General features: G+C 36.2%; 1 protein-coding gene across 1 annotated transcript in view; it reads left to right on the plus strand.

The window, feature by feature from the left end:
• The window catches only part of DGKB (diacylglycerol kinase beta), a 943,764-nt gene that overhangs the window by 38,385 nt on the left and 887,309 nt on the right, over window positions 1–18,070 (plus strand). The gene's annotated exons all lie outside the window — the stretch shown is intronic.

Here is an 18,070-nt window from a genome sequence, read left to right on the forward strand (position 1 = left end):
TGGTGTGTCAGGAGGATAACAGACTCACAGAGCCAGGCTACAGCTTGAACAAAGCGCAAGAGAGTGTTGGGGACTCAGAAGAGATGAGGAGACTGTACTTCTCAGAATACAGCGAAGCAAGGCAGCAATTTTGCACGTGAAAGCCTTCTGTATTGTTTTACTGCCTCTTACCTCATCTCTCTACTATCTTTCCCCCTCAACACAATCAGATGGGTCTTTTAAAAATACTTCCAATCATGTTACTCCCCAGTAAAAGTAATCACTGTCTTCCCCTTGCACGTGGTAAAATATTTTCTGGAGCTTGAGCTCAAGGACCTCCTCAGTATGATCGTAATAGTTCTTTTGAACCATCCTTCCTATTAATCTACCGTAAAACTAGTTCATCAATAGTAAATCTGTCCACTATCTTCAGTCTTCTTTCATTTGTGTGCTGATGTGCATTTGCTTTTACCTATCTGCCCCCACTACGTGTCTACGTGATTCTACCACCAATCATCAAGCCTTTTATCACCTGTTTCAAGACACATAGCAAGTTCTGTGTCCAACAAAACGTTCTTCAAATCCCTGGGGAATTATTTCCTCTTCAAAATTATCTAGAGTACAGAAAGTACAACACTAAACTCTTAGCTATTTAAATAATAGGAAACAGAGAATATGGACAGGGAAAAAAATCACAAATTAAAATAAAAATCTTCAGGGCTGAAAAACATAAGTTGTCAGATCAAAAGTATCCACTGCTTTCTAAGTAAAATGAATAAAAAATAATTGCTCCAGTACATATCATTTTGGAATTTCTGAACAGCATGGATGAAAAGTATATTCTAAAATTTCCAGAGATACAAGTCATTGACAAATGGACAAAAAGTGATCAGAAATTTGGCATATTTGAAGGCTGTGGAAGAAGGCCTTTAAATTCAAAGGGAGAATAATTTTCAACCTAAGAAGCGTATCAACCAATCAGGGAATGTAAAAAATTCTCAGTGATGAGTTAATATAGCTTAACCTAGTTCTAGAGCCCAGGAATTAACTAACATCGTATCCTTTTATCCAATAAATTGCAGAGCTCTAACTTCATTTTGCAAGCAGTTAAGCAATATTCTGCCCTTCCTAGAGCACTGTTTTATTCAACAATGATAGAAACTATTCTACAGATAAACAAGTCTCCATTTGTTGATGGACCCAGTGCTTAAGCCAAGACTCTCAGGAGGCTGTGGAAAGAATCTTCTCCTTCTGATGTCTTTCTGAAGTTGCCTCCTCTTAAACAAAGTGATTTCATCTATCCACAAAAAATTATAAGCAGAAAGGTTTGAAACAGAATGATATAACTATTGTTGACAATTTTGAGTTTTTGAAGCTCATTAATTTATTTTGATATTTTAGAATTATTTTGTATAAACCAACATTCTGTATTCAAGGAAGTTAATTATTTTAAACAACACAACAGATGTGATACTCAAGATGAGAATGGAAAGCACTGCTCACTCATTACTCCTGATAAATATATGTATATATTCATAACACACACGTATGCCAGATGTTATATCATTGAGGTTAAAGTGATACATAATTTTTAACACTATTTTTTTCTTTTCTCTATTATTTTAAGTAATACTTCAGACAAACACAAAATTTCTTTCACTGTAAAACCAATGGTCAAGTGTATTAATTCCAAAAATTACATGGATTACATGACTGAAATATTAATATCCTAATCTGTTCCCTTGTTTTCAAGTATTCCTTTCCTTGTTCACTCCTTGTGTTATAGTTTTCTTGATCACACTTCACAGCAACTAGAGAACCTTTTTTTTGTACTGGAGCATTTTTTTAAAATGACTTCCAGGCCCAATCATTTTTTGAATGGTGGGGAGGAAGGAGTAGAGAAGGGTTGTTGAAAATATGATATCAACATTCATGAAAATGTTCCATTGTTCTAGAATATTATTTTTAGTTGCAGGAGAGAAAAACAAAAGGATAACAATATAAAAAGGTTGAACCATATGTAGATAAAAATAAAAGTGATGTATTTATGAGTATAAAAGCAATCTCATTTTAAACATGAGGAAAGAAAAAATTAAAAATTAAGAGTTTCTGAAGTATAATTATAATAAATTTGGGAACCATTGCCCTAAACAAACCCAAGTAGCCAGAGATCAAATTAAATATGTTTTATGCTATTTAAAAATAAAAGTTTATGTCTTGTTTAATTCATACACCAAATAAAGTAACATATTAAAATCTCAAAAAAGGAGAGGAATTGTATGTAGCATTTTACAATTTCCTATTTCCAGAACATATGTCCTAGACCCCCACTTTTATACAATGCAGGTTTTCCATTCCTCTCTTCCAGTTAAACCTTTGGGATTACTCAAGCGTCAATGATACACTTAGATACTATCAGGCATTCAATACACGCTATGTGCCTTTGATTTACTTGACAAGTGACAACAAGGCTATATTGAGTTAAGCACGGACACTATCACTAAATGAATATTTGCAGGACCCGCCTGTGGTTATTGTCATACCAGAACAGGACTCTTGTTCAATATCCTGTCTGGGAAGCGGCCTCTACCAGATGCTTCCAAAGAAGGGCAAAACCACCCATAATACAATTGTATGGACATGCAGTTCTATACCCCTGAGGGAAGACACTTCATGGTGGTACCAGGAGGTGAGCCACTTATACTCCGTTCATATTCCTATGAGGACTGGTCTCTTCAAAGAATACATTTTTAAAGGACTTTTTTGATTCCAAAATTATTTTAAATAATAAGAAATAAGATTTGTTTCTATTAGAGGACTAAATTTTATTTCATTTAAAGAAGACAAATCACGTGTTCAAAAGAATTATCGTAAAATTCCTAGTAGGCATATAGATAAATAGTTTTACACACATTACTAATAACATAATAAAATAAAAATTGTGAAAAAAAGGAGGGTTACCAGAATATTCTCTGCTACACTGGTGACTTTGAAAACTGAGTAATTTCTTCAACTTCAATAAACCTAAACTCCTTTTCTTTCTTTCCTTTTTTCCTTAGAAATCCTCCCCCCAACCCCACCCCCACCCCCCGCCCCAGCTACATGGAGATATGTCCACAGTGGCTTCTTGGCTTCTCTTTTGTCTGCTCAGGGCACCAGGCATATCTATTATCACACATGCTTGAGTTGCTGCCAGCCATCTTTTCCTTTGAAGAGGTCTGCATAGGGAAAAAAGTACTACCGACCAGAGGCAAATTATTGGGTGGCACTGTTGGGATGCAGGGCAAGAAGACAGGAGCTGTGCTGTAAAATGGAGGGAAGAGAATAATCAAGAAACTCATTTTGAACCCTTGTGGTTGTGTCTCAAAACTACAAGCAATGGTTTAGCACAAGGGGAATTAGATAAGAATATGGATGGCAAGAATTGAAGGCTCGGGACAGGAGTGTCACCCGGGGAGAAGGGAGTGAAGAGGAAAATGCTCTAAATTCCTGAAGATACAATTAGAAGGAAGAGAAATTAGATGAATTATAATCAACCACTTTCACTACATTTCCAAGAATGAAAAATTAAGATAATTATTAGACAGATTTACAAGCACAGAGTATCAGATTTAAAAGATTCTGTAGGAAGAAAAGTGTGATTTCATTAAAATATTGACTTTAAAATAGGAATATTTACATAGAAATACCAAAGCAAATTATGAATATTAAAACACACTATTCTTAGGAATAATTCTAGTTTAAAGCCTTCAATTTTACCTTAGTGATTTTATTGTGGAGTGATTTGGATTGTTGTCTCTAGACCAGCAAAAGTGGATTATCATCACTCAGTCTTTGAAAGAAGAAGATTTTGTTCCCAGTCATTAATTTACAATATAGTTCTCTCAGTATCTTCCATTAGAGCTGATTGAGTAAACTTTTTCTCAATGTGAAAAGATCCTGGAGACCCTGATGTGTAAACTAGAGAATAGATTTGTTGGGAATTTATTTACATTATTACTCACAATGAGTTCCAAAGATGAGAAAATGTTTGTCATTTCAGTACAAAGGATCACGACAGTGCTACATTATGAAAAGGGTGTCTGGGGAAAGAATGAGTCTTAGAATCATATACTTACATGTTGTTCTTTCATTTTTAGATCTGGTCACTTGAATTTTATTTTTACATGGTACCTATCAAGAGTACGCATTCTTTTATTCCCCATGATGACAAGCAGCAATAGATTGCAATAAGAGGTTATTATAAGAATTTCATTGATTTTCATACTACTGCTTAGCCAAAAGACATGCTCCATGATTGGTTAAATTTAGATATTATTACACTTTTTACATCTTTCTTACACTACACAGTATACACTCTATTTTACAAACATCTCTTTTACAGTTACAGTGTTACTAAGGTATATTACTACTGGCTTCATATGGGCAACACTTAGATTCAAGGAGTTTAAGTATTTTTATGGAAATATATAATTAGTAGGTGGTCATTTCTAAGTCAGAACCCAAGTCCTGTAATTTCAAACTGAGTGTAATTTCCATTAGGCTATTTGTGTCTCACCAGAAGGGGGCTTAATGTGTGCCTGGTTCCCAGCTCTTTCTTTGTATAGAATATGCAACTTCACTGAATGCCTGAGCCTAGTGACAAACAATGCTAGCATTTGCAATACACATTAATATATAGAGAATATGTATGAAATACCAGGCGCTGTATTTGATGGTTTATAGATATCATCTTTAATGCTTACAATAATTTTTAAAGATAGTTGATATTATCTCTATTTTTAGATAAGAAAATTGAGATTCACGGAGCTTAACTAACATGTCTGAGTTCACAGGTTGACAGAATTCATACCCATGTCTATTTAGTTTTATGCTTCTTCCAGGATCTCCTGCTTATTTAGAGACAGAACACCACTTTATTTTTATGTGACTCTATTGTAAAGTCTTTTTATTTGCACTCCCAAACCCAAGGACCTACCAGTTGGTTAACTTATTTAACCTGCCTATTTCTCTAATCTATTGGTTATATGTGTATATATACCCATTGTCTGGAAGACAAACATAAGACATCTAGTAAACATAAACATTATTGCAAAAGTGTTTTTTAAAAAGCAGCATTGCCCAAAAAACAGATTAATAATAGCTAAGGCATTCTAGAGTTGAGGCTGAGGAAAAAGTAAAACATGGCTGGCAGAGATCTGTAAACAGTTTACCTAGGGGCCCACCTTTATGTATAGTTCTTTTTATCAAAATCAGTTGCTTCTTTGCAATAAATTTTGGGTCTCTTGACAGTAGTCTGATAATAGAAAGCTACCTCTAGCGTGTTTCTGACCCCATCGTGCAGACCAGAAAACCCTCAATGCCCCCCTGCCTCACTAGTCATTTTGTGAATAGGACGTAGAAGCAGGGTAGAGGGAAGGCAAACTAGCCCCTGTGCTCTGAGGACAAACTCATGCATTCTGGTTGCATCCCCAACTTCCCAACTAGGGAAGAAGCTATTAAATAGCTATTTGAGCTTGTATTTACAGGGAAGTATCGTGTTCTTGCGCATAATAAAAATATTCCCAGTAGGTGGTTCATAGTTCAGTTGTCATTTGTTTCCTGAAGCCATCCCATTCCAAAAATAGTTTTCCTTCTACTTTCTAAATTTCCACAGTATTTCATAACTTTATTATAAAATTTATCAAGCCCTACTGTCATGATTGATTTCTCTGCCCTCCTCAGTTCATTCTCAGACATTACATTAATGTTCTCCTTGGCAGGGGCTCCCCGTATCTTACTCATTTACGTGATTTAAGTAGGGCCCTGGCTTCAGGCTCTGTAGGAGGCAGTACTCTTAGGAACATTCATTTAAAATCTGAATCCAGTTACAAACAATTATGTCATTTTCATAACGTCTTGGGAAGTAGCTATTGCTATTACCCCTGAGTCTACTATACTCCAATGTTGTTGAAAAATGTCTATCTTTAGTTATATGTAAGAAATTATATGGAAAAGAGATGGAGAGGAGGACAATACCATCTTTGGCTTCCTTCCAAAGATCACATGAATATATCAGTGAGTTAAACATTTTAGAAACAGGAAATAGCTTTATCTTATTCAAGTTAAGTGACTGGACTCAAAAGTGTAAATTCCTCCAGTTTTTGTCTAGGATCTTCCTATATCCTGGATTATTTTAGGCCAAAAACAACACAATATGGACTGCTGGAATATTGTATTGTCACGATAGCTGACAATCCAAACAGCTTTGGGAAAAGATCTGGGCTGTGCCTATTGGGTCACACAAAAAGAGTGTTACCAAGGAGACTCCATGGCTACCACAGAGATAAGTGGCTCAGGTAAAAGGGTAGGGAAAAAGCTGATCAGCCACCAGCAAACAGAGGACAATACTGTTAGCTGGTTCTTGGTTGGTTGGTTTTTATCTTGTTCTGCCTGCCTTTTACTGCCGTTAACTATACATGTGAAACAATGGCTGTGCAGTCAGTTACTGCCTTTTAATCAGTTACACCATCTCTACTGAAGGTCTTCATCACAAATCTGGTGAAACTCTGAGCTCTTTAAAACATTCAGGCTGTGCTATAAGTTGCTGATTTGAGGCATTTCACAAGAATATTTGAGACTGAATCAGATGCAGATTTAATAGAAAAGCTACAGAAAGTTATCTAAGAAAAGTGTCGTAGCAAAGGGTTCATCCACTTTATTATGGTAAATTACTTAATTTTACTCCTGCTCACATCACAGTTTTTATGTAACTAAATGAACTCACTGAAGATGTTTAAAATCTGGGTCAATTAACTTATTTCTCCAATTCAGTAGGACTAAGATAATATCTATTTTTTTAAAGCAGAATGGCCATATTCAACCTTGTCCCATTATTGTTCACCTATGGAAGCAGACGATAAGGCAGAGAACATAGGAGCAGATGCTGGGATGTGGTGATGGGAATGTGTGGGAGTTCTTTTTTGATTGTTTCAGTTTTCTCTGTAGGATACAAAATAATTATCTTAGATTGGGGCTGGTGAGGGGGGAAGAATTGGGGATTTAGAAATTATGGAATATTTGTTTTTGGAAGTATAGTATAATTGCATGGAAGCATGAAGGGCCAGTGTATTTGAGGTTAATGTTCTTATATTAAAAGTGGAATCAGTCAATAGATCATGTGTCTCCCTCCAGCCACATTCAGCTGCAAGTGTTCAGGGGTTTATAAATTGGATGTGATAAGCCGGGCAAATTTGACAAAGTCAGAGAGGTGCAAGGAAGTGTTTATAATGACTGACCTTAGAATTTAAGCTGGGTAAGGAAGGGAGAGAGAGATCAAGAGAGTGAATGGTAGTGAAATGATGGTAAATTTTTTAACATTGTAGAGATTAGAAATATCAAATTAGAGGAAATTATTTTGCCTATATGAGTCAGAATACCCATTCTTGATGTAATCATTAAAATTACCTCACTTGACAAAATTATATTCTGTAAGACAGGGTGAGCACATCTCAATGCCAGGCATTATTTATTATAAATCAATTTAAAATATGTATGTATTATTTACATATTGGCAGGTAGCACTATTCCTAATTTATCTTAAGTTTAATAACCATCACAAACCCATTTACCGATTATATTCTTATATTTTAATCATTTGCCATTATGTTTTCCATTTTTTATTTCATTTGTCAACATTTCTAAGGTTTCAAATATGGCAACATTTATACTATTATACATGTATACAGTATATTAATTAAAACTTTCCAATTCTAAAATTATATACATATATTACCCATTATTTGTGTGTGATAAAAACATCTCTATAGTTAGAGATATCAATACAAGTCAGGAGTACAAAGCCTCATTCAAGGGGATATATTCCATTTGTAAGGTGTAGTATACCTAAATGTAAATCTATGTTTGTATGTATGTATGTATGTATGTATGTATGTACGTATCTATCTATCTCCATATCTATATTTCACCCTTGTATCTTGGATGCCCAAGGTTCTTTAACTGCTTATTCATTTATCTTAGAGCAGGTGGAAGGAATCACTCTAGTGACATTCACATCAATCAACTTTCTACTCATATGCAGTTCCTATAAAGGTTAAAGGAAGAAAATCAATAGCTTAACTCAGTGTTTTCCAATGCTGGATATGTGACAGAATCACTTGGTAAGCTTTTGAAAATTACACCTGGGCTCTGTCTCAGACCAAATCAAAATATTTGGAAGAGGTATAGGCTAGAGTTTTCCACTTATACAAATCAAATAAGATTTTAATAGGCTGCCCATCAGTTTCAGTTGTAGGGATACCATGATCCCATAGCCAATACAAAGATCTCTGTGGATCAGAATATTCTGATTAATGTTTTGACTCTGTGTCTAACCAACTAAATGTGTTCACCTTGTGCTTGACAATTAAGTGCTACCACCTGGCTTCTGAAACCAGAATTTAGAGATTCTTGCTTGATTGTAGCATTTTCCTGTAAAAAATGGCTTACAAAGAAGAGGCACAGTAGAGCACTTTAAAGATGGAGGTGAGGGGCTCCCTTCATTATTTTTCTCACAGCCTTGGTTAAGAGAATGTCTTTTAGACTCTAGGGAGTGTAGTTAAGGGATGAGGTAGGTAAGAAGGTCTTGTATAGTGAATTCATTCCAGTCACACTAAGCCTTTGGTTAACTGCCTTTACCATTCCAGTCACACTAAGCCTTTGGTTAACTGCCTTTACATTATAGTAAGAAAGATATGGCAGTTCAGTTTTATTTGATAGAGATTGTCTTTGGTCCATATTTTAGTCAACCAGTCAAACACATACCATTCTCAACTCTTCAAACTACTACATTGGATCTAGAATATCAGCATGTCAATGAGTTTAACCTAACCAAACATTACATTTCTTCTACCCTAGTCCCACACATATTCCTAGGTTTCCATTGATATAAATGGTAAAATCCTGCAATCTTTTTTGTGTGTGTGGCACTATCTCATCAATCAAACTTTGTATCTCATATTCTATAGCCTACTGAGACTAGAGTTTGATTATAAAGTCTGGAAGCAAGAAGAGAGGGTTAGTGGTAGCTCTAAAGAAGGTCAGCACCATTGGCAAGGCAACTACTTCCGGGATAGTCATTACAAGTTCTTCAGGTCAGGGAAAACTGATCTCTTCTGCAGGGTTAGAAGGGCTCCTTCTACTGGCCAAGCGGCCATGGTAGAATTTGTGGCTTCAAGTTCCTTAGCTTCAGTGGAATTTGTCCATAAGTCTCTGTCCCAGTTTTCAAGGTCTTATTACTTCCCAAACCATGATGGTAACTTTAACAAAAGAAACTTTGAGAGGTTGAGAATTGAATTTGTGTTGTAATTCAACGATCTGTAAAATGAGACTTAGAGAGTTTGGTTTTCAGAAATCTTGATGACTGCAGGAAATAAAAGGAGTCACAGAAAATTTAAGGTGTCTTATATGGTCCTTGTGCTGAAAACTTAAATCCCTGAGCTCATTATTTTCCTTACCCACATTTTCCAGCACAAGTAGAAGGAGGCAAACAACCCCGTTATTCTCCTCATTTTTACTAACGTGTTCTACAGCAGCAAATACTTGGTCACCCAGAGTTGTGTCTTTAGACATTTAATTAAAGGTTCTATAGGTGAAATTTGTATAACTGTTTTGTAACTGCAGCCATGGATTTCTACTATCCCCTTTTTCAGCAGGTTTATTACTGACTTTAAATTTAATCACATCAGAGAACCAAAGACATAACCCAGGACCAATTCAGAGAAACCATCTTTAAGATTCTGTGCCTTTGGAATCATACTTGGTACATACATTCAGAAAGGTAGAATGAACGTAAATATAGTCGTAGATAGATAAGCTTTTGGAGATATATATTATAATTTTTTTAAATGAGGAATTTGTTATAGATATTTGGCCATATATTGGGGCATGCTGTTAGGAAGTAACATATAAATATGTATGGATGTAAAATATAAATGATGAATCTATAAAATTTCTATCAGAAAGCACTGAAGATGCTTGGGTAATAGCAATAAAAGGAGAACAAAATTTCATCCTCCAACTTTCATCCTCTAGTCATTCAACAAAACCCTAATCTAGTGAAGGGCAGCAGAATTTGCCAGAATACCCCAAAATATGCTTCTTTGGCATAAGAATTATCTTGAGCTGATTACTTTTAAAAAGCAGGAGACATGAGAGAAGTTCTGAAAACCAGTAACAGTTACTCTTTCATAAGAGACATTTATAAGGGAAATCTCCATTTTTAAAGGTGTCTCCTTCTATGTACCAGGAAGAGAAGGATGACAAACTCTTCAGAAACTTATTGTTGGAGAAGACATGGACTTAAATCTGCATGTCAGCATACCCCTGTTTACTGTGCTTTACTTGAAAATCTCCCATAACTGCCCTCCCACAACATCTTCTTTTGTCTTTAGTTGAAGATGGTATTTAAGGTGGTGGCTTGAGCCATTTCAGAGAGTTACTCAGTTCTCCTAGGTCTCTCCCATGTGTCCAGGAGCTATACATGTTATTAAACTTCTGTTTATTTTTCTCCTGTTCATGTATCTTTAGTTACAGGGGGTATCTCAGCCAAGAATTTAGAAGGGTAGAAGGAAAATGATTTTTCCTCCCCTACACTAGCTACTGCTGTGGGGAAATTTTGCAGATGTAATTGAAATTCTATAAACTTTGCAAGGTTATGGAGGACCACTTAAATAGTGAGAAAATGAAGCTCTTTATAGTCTGTAGAAGTCTGTTGAAATATTATTAGGTGTCCTGGGTTACTGGTGGCAGAGTGGGGCTGGGGAATAGAATAAGAATTTTAAGATATGCATCAAGATATTTTACTTTATCACAAATTATAAACATAATAATACAATTATCAGGATTCCAGAATATTTAATTAGCAAGTAGTCAAAACCTGATGTAAATTTTTGTACATCAAGTAGGGTGAGCAATAGAGAAATTCTAAGCAACTTTAAGATTATAAAATGATGATCTAAAATATTATGTTTCCCAGGTATATTTTCAAAACATTGTAAAATTTGGTTGAACAGACTTTGAAGTTATAGCTAAATGTATCTTGAATTTTATAGCTAGAATTTTTAAAAACTCAAATATTATATTGTAAAATATTATATTTTCCTTTAATAAAACTGAATTACTAAATCCATAATTTACATTACTCTAATGTAGCAAAATTTACAAGATCCAGTACTCCCCAAACCAACTGCCGTCTTTACACTGAAAAATAAACTATGAAAATTGGATCCATAAACAATTTTTGGATGGAACAGCTAAGTGATGGAAAGCCTACTGAAGACATTGAAAGTAGAAAATATAGGAACAAAAATAGGGTATAAAGAAATTATATAGAGAACATAAAAACACATGGGAAAAATATGATTTTGTATAAAAGGAATAAAAAGTGAGGAAATCTAATTAAAAGTTGATTCCTAAATTGCTGCATATTTATCACCATAGCAATTTTCGTGGATATGAAACAGACTTTTTCACTTTGGCTTAAGTAGAAGTTCAAGAATGTGGATGACAGTTCCTATTTAATCATTTGGTGTTTTTGTTAATTGTATTTGCCTTTGATTTGATGCATGTGTTTGAATGTCAATACACATTTGTACATCATCCTTAGCCTTAAGGAGACAAAGCTCTTTTACAGTGGCCTTCTCAGGAAAGTTAATTGGTTTAATTTAGAGAATGCAGCTGTAAGGAAATTTCTGAGCTGTCTGTATAAATAAGTTATTAAGCCAAGAACAGGTCTAGATCAAATTGTGAAGTGTGAGAAATGTTCTCGGTTCCTCGCTTCCCTACTCTGGTGATAATTCCTCACTGGGGCAGAGACCACGTGTTCACCAAACAGCCTCTATCAATATTTGCCCTGAGGAAATTTCTGGGACATGTTTGTCTTAGATGGAGATAGAATCATGTATAAAATGTGACTAATAATATACACATAAATAAAGAGTAGCAGAAACCAGCATGACTTCATATTTTAGAGTATATCTTATGAAATATGTTTTTACATAAGACTTTAACCTTCATCAAGCAAAATGAAAGATTCTTCATTATTGAGAATTCAGACATTATCCAACAGAATTGGGTGGTTCTCTTTGTTTAGTTTGTGGTTTTGGATTTTAGAAAAGCTGTACCACTATTCTCTGAAATTTTGTCATACAAATAAAGAATTATTCCACATATGGGGTTTTTTTAAAATAGATCTTTATTGGTGTATAGTTGCTTCACAATACTGTGTTAGTTTCTGTTGTACGACAAAGTGAATCAGCCATACGCATACATACATCCCCATATCCCCTCCCTCTTGAGCCTCCTTCCCACCCTCCCTATCCCACCCCTCTAGGTCATCGCAAAGCACAGAGCTGATCTCCCTGAGCCATGCTGCTGCTTCCCACTAGCTACCTATTTTACATTTGGTAGTGTATATATGTCGATGCTACTCTCACTTCGCCTCAGCTTCCCCCTCCCCACCCCGTGTCCTCAAGTCCATTCTCTATGTCTGCGTCTTTATTCCTGCCCTGCCACTAGTGCATCAGTACCATTTTTTTTTTTAGGCTCCACATATGTGCGTTAGCGTACAGTATTTGTTTTTCTCTATCTAACTTACTTCACTCTGTATGACAGACTCTAGGTCCATCCACCTCACTACAAATAAGTCAATTTCGTTTCTTTTTATGGCTGAGTAATATTCCATTGTATATATGTGCCACATCTTCTTTATCCATTCATCTGTTGATGGACATTTAGGTTGCTTCCAAGTCCTGGCTATTGTAAACAGTGCTGCCGTGAACATTGTGGTACATGTCCCTTTTTGAATTATGGTTTTCTCAGGGTATATGCCCAGTAGTGGGATTGCTGGGTCATATGGTAGTTCTATTTGTAGTTTTTTAAGGAACCTCCATACTGTTCCCCATAGTGGCTGTATCAATTTACATCCCCACCAACAGTGCAGGAGAGTTCCCTTTTCTCCACACCCTCTCCAGAATTTATGGTTTGTAGATTTTTTGATGATGGCCATTCTAACCAGTGTGAGGTGATACCTCATTGCAGTTTTGATTTGCATTTCTCTAATAATTAGTGATGTTGAACATTTTTTCATGTGCCTCTTGGCTAACTGTATGTCTTCTTTGGTGAAATGTCTATTTAATCTTCTGCACATTTTTTAATTGGATTGTTTGTTTTCTTGACATTGAGCTCCAGGAGCTGTTTGTATATTTTGGAGATTGATCCTTTGTCTGTTGTTTCATTTGCAAATATTTTCTCCCATTCTGAGCGTTGTCTTCTTGTCTTGTTTATGGTTTCCTTTGCTGTGCAAAAGCTTTTAAGTTTCATTAGGTCCCATTTGTTTATTTTTGTTTTTATTTCCATTTCTCTAGGAGGGGGGGTCAAAAAAGATCTTGCTGTGATTTATGTCAAAGAGTGTTTTTCCTGTGTTTTCCTCTAAGAGTTTTATAGTGTCTGGTCTTACATTTAGGTCTTTAATCCATTTGGAGTTTTTGTAGAGTCTTAGGTAGTGTTCTAATTTCATTCTTTTACATGTAGCTGTCCAGTTTTTCCAGCACCACTTATTGAAGAGGCTGTCTTTTCTCCATTGTATGTTCTTGCCTCCTTTGTCGTCGATTAGGTGACCATATGTGCGTGGATTTATCTCTGGGCTTTCTATCCTGTTCCATTGATCTATATTTCTGTTTTTGTGCCAGTACTATACTGTCTTGATGACGGTAGCTTTGTAGTGTAGTCTGAAGTCGGGAGCCTGATTCGTCCAGCTCTGTTTTTCTTTCTCAAGATTGCTTTAGCTATTTGGGGTCTTTGGTGTTTCTGTATGAATGTAAAATTTTTTGTTCTAATTCTGTGAAGAATGCCATTGGTAGTTTGATAGGGATTGCATTGAATCTGTAGATTGCTTTGGATAGTATAGTCATTTTCACAATATTGATGCTTCCAATCCAAGAACATGGTATATGTCTCCATTTGTTTATGTCATCTTTGATTTCCTTCATCGCTGTTTTATAGTTTTCTGAGTACAAGTCTTTTGCCTTCGTAGGTAGGTTAATTCCTTGGTATTTTATTCTTTTTGTTGTGATGGTAAATGGGATTGTTGCCTTAATTTCTCTTTCTGATCTTTCGTTGTTAGTGAATAGGAATGCCAGAGATTTCTCTGCCTTAATTTTGTATCCTACAACCTTACCAAATTCATTGATTAGTTCTAGTAGTTTTCTGGTGGCATCTTTAGGATTTCCTATGTATAGTATCATGTCATCTGCAAACAGTGACAGTTTTACATCTTCTTTTCCAATTTGTATTCCTTTTATTTCTTTTTCTTCCCTGATCGCCGTGGCTAGGACTTCCAAAACTATGTTGAATAACAGTGGCGAGAGTGGACATCCTTGTCTTGTTCCTGATCTTAGTGTGAATGCTTTCAGTTTTTCACCATTGAGAATGATATTTGCTGTGGGTTTGTCATATATGGCCTTTATTATGTTTAGGAACGTTCCCTCTATGCCTACTTTCTGCAGGGTTTTTATCATAAATGGGTGTTGAATTTTGTCAAAAGCTTTTTCTGCATCTATTGAGATGATCATATGGTTTTTATTCCTTAATTTGTTTATATGGTGTATCACATTGATTGATTTGTATATATTGAATAATCCTTACATCCCTGAGAGAAATCCCACTTGATCGTGGTGTATGATCCTTTTAATGTGTTGTTGGATTCTGTTTGCTAGTATTTTGTTGAGGATTTTTGCATCTGTATTCATCAGTGATATTGGTCTATAATTTTCTTTTTTTGTGATATCTTTTTCTGGTTTTAGTATCAGGATGATGGTGGCTTCATACAACAAATTTGGGGGTGTTCCTCCCTCTGCAATTTTTGGAAGAGTTTGAGAAAGATCAGTGTTAGCTGTTCTCTAAATGTTTGTTAGAAGTTGCCTGTGAAGCTGTCTGGTCCTGGACTTTTGTTTGTTGGAAGATTTTTAATTACAGTTTCAATTTCATTACTTGTGATAGGTCTGTTTATATTTTCTAACTCTTCTTGGTTCAGTCCTGGAAAATTTTACCTTTCCAAGAATTTGTCCGTTTCTCCGTGGTTGTCCATTTTATTGGCATATAGTTACTTGTCATAATCTCTTATAATCCTTTGTATTTCTGTGGTGTCAGTTGTGAGTTCTCCTCTTTCATTTCTAATTTTATTGATTTGTGTCCTCTCCCTTTTTTTTCTTGAGTCTGGCTAAGGGTTTATCAATTTTGTTCATCTTCTCAAAGAACCAGCTTTTACTTTTATTGATCTTTGCTATTGTTTTCTTCATTTCTATTTCATTTATTTCTGCTCTGATCTTTATGATTTCTTCCCTTCTACTGACTTCAGGTTTTCTTTGTAGTGCTATCTCTAGTTGCTTCAGGTGTAGGGTTAGACTGTTTATTTGAGATTTTTCTTGTTTCTTGAGATGAGATTGAATTACTATAAACTTCCCTCTTAGAACTGCTTTTGCTGTGTCCCATAGGTTTTGGGTCATCCTGTTTTCATTGTCATTTGTTTCTGTGTATTTTTTTATTTCTTTTTTGATTTCTTCAGTGATCTCTTGGTTATTTAGTAGCACACTGTTTAGCCTCCATATGTTTGTGTTTTTTACAGTTTTTTTCCCTGTAATTGATTTCCAGTCTCATAGTGTTGTGGTCAGAAAAGATGCTTGATATGATTTCTACTTTCTTAAATGTTCCAAAGCTTGATTTGTGACCCAAGATCTGATCTATCCTGGAGAATGTTCCATGTGCACTTGAGAAGAAAGTGTACTCTTCCACTTTCGGTGGAATATTCTATAAATATCAATTAAATCTACCTGGTCTATTGTGTCATTTAAAGTTTGTGTTTCCTTATTCATTTTCTGTTTGGATGATCTTTCCATTGGTGTAAGTGGGGTGTTAAAGTCCCCTACTATTGTTGTGTTAGTGTTGATTTCCCCCTTCATAGTCGTTAGCATTTGCCTTATATATTGGGGTGCTCCTATGTTGGGTGCATAAACATGTATAATTGTTGTATCTTCTTCTTGGATTGATCCCCTGATCATTATGTAGTGTCCTTCTTTATCTTTTGTAACAGTCTTTATTTTAAAGTCTATTTTATCTGATACGACTGTTGCTACTCCAGCTTTCTATTGATTTCCATTTGCATGGAATATCTTTTTCCATCCCTTCACTTTCAGCCTGTTTGTGTCCCTAGGTCTGAAGTGGGTCTCTTGTAGACATCATATGTACAGGTCTTGTTTTTGTATCCATTCAGCCAATCTGTGTCTTTTGGTTGGGGCATTTAATCCATTTATAGTCAAGGTTATTATCAATATGTATGTTCCTATTACCATTTTCTTAATTGGTTTGGGTTTGTTTTTGTGGGTCTTTTTCTTCTCTTGTGTTTCCCGCCTAGAGAAGTTCCTTTAGCATTTGTTGTAAAGCTGGTTTGGTGGTGCTGAATTCTCTTAGCTTTTGCTTATCTGAAAAGGTTTTGATTTCTCCACTGAATGTGAATGAGATCCTTGCTGAGTAGAGTAATCTTGGTTGTAGGTTTTTCTCTTTCATCACTTTAAGTATATCCTGCCACTTCCTTCTGGCCTTGAGAGTTTCTGCTGAAAAATCAGCTGATAACCTTATGGGGATTCCTTTGTATGTTATATGTTGCTTTTCCCTTGCTGCTTTTAATATTTTTTCTTTGAATTTAATTTTTGTTAGTTTGATTAAGAAGTGTCTTGGTGTGTTTCTCCTAGGGTTTATCCTGTGTGGGACTCTCTGTGCTTCCTGGACCTGAGTGACTATTTCCTTCCCCATGATAAGGAAGTTTTCGACTATAATCTCTTCAAATATTTTCTCATACCCTTTCTTTTTCTCTTCTTCTTCTGGGACCCCTATAATCTGAATGTTGATGCATTTAGTGTTGTCCCAGAGGTCTCTGAGATGAGATTGTCTTCAATTCTTTTCCTTCTTTTTTCTATACTCTGCTCATTGGCAGTTATATCCACCTTTTATTCCTCCCGCTCACTTATTCGTTCTTCTGCCTCAGTTATTGTGTTATTGATTCCTTCTAGTATATTTTTCATTTTAGTTATTGTGTTGTTCATCTCTGTTTGTTCTTTAGTTCTTCTCAATCTTTGTTAAACTTTTCTGGTATTTTCTCAGTCTGTGCCTCCATTCTATTTCCTTGATTCTGGATCATCTTTACTATCATCTTTACTTTTTGATGAGTGGGATTATGTTCCTGTCTTACTGGTTGTTTTGGCCAGAGGATTCCAACACTGGAGTTTGTAGGCTATTAGGAGCTATTAGGTAGAGCTGGGTCTTGGTGCTGAGATGAGGACCTCTGGGAGACCTCACTCTGATGAGTATTTCCTGGGGTCTGAGGTTCTCTGTTAGTCCAGTGGTTCAGACTCAGAGCTCCCACTGTAGAAACTTCGGCCCAACCCCCAGCTCGTAAACCAAGATCCTGCAACCCGCGCGGGGCGGCAAAAAAAAAAAAAAAAAAAAAAGAACAATAACAAAGTAAAAATTAAAATTAGACTAGGAAACTAACAGATTGTTAGAAAGAATATAAAAATAAAAATATAGATGAAACAATAACTGGAAGGTAAAACAGAACTGCAATAGTAAAAAAGAGGAGGAAGGAAAAAAACAAAGTTGGAAAAGGCCTTGGCTGTGGAAGGCAGGGCCTAAGCAGGGGTGGGGCTTGGGTGGTGGGCAGGTCCTCTGATTAGGACCCACAGGGCTGGGAAAGGCCCTGGGGGGTGTGGGGGGTAGGGGGTGGGGCTTAGGTTCAAGAACAGATGGGGCCCAGGGGTGCCTCCTGCCTCTGGTCTCAGAGGGTGGGGGACTCCGCCTGGGAGCCCAGCAGACTTCCTGGGCTCAGCTCTTTTCCTGCTCCTCTGATGCTGTTGGGCCTGTCCCACCTGCCACTCCTGTTCTCCCCTGGGCCTCCCTCCTATGCCCCCAAGACCCACGTAGCCTGGAGGGGGCTTTGGAGGGCAGGGGACCTGGCCTGGGTGCTCAGCAGGCTTCCCTGGGATCGAGTGGGCAGGGCAAA

The sequence above is a fragment of the Balaenoptera borealis genome (genome assembly GCF_965194805.1).
Source record: "Balaenoptera borealis genome assembly, chromosome: 7".
Classification (NCBI taxonomy): domain Eukaryota; kingdom Metazoa; phylum Chordata; class Mammalia; order Artiodactyla; family Balaenopteridae; genus Balaenoptera; species Balaenoptera borealis.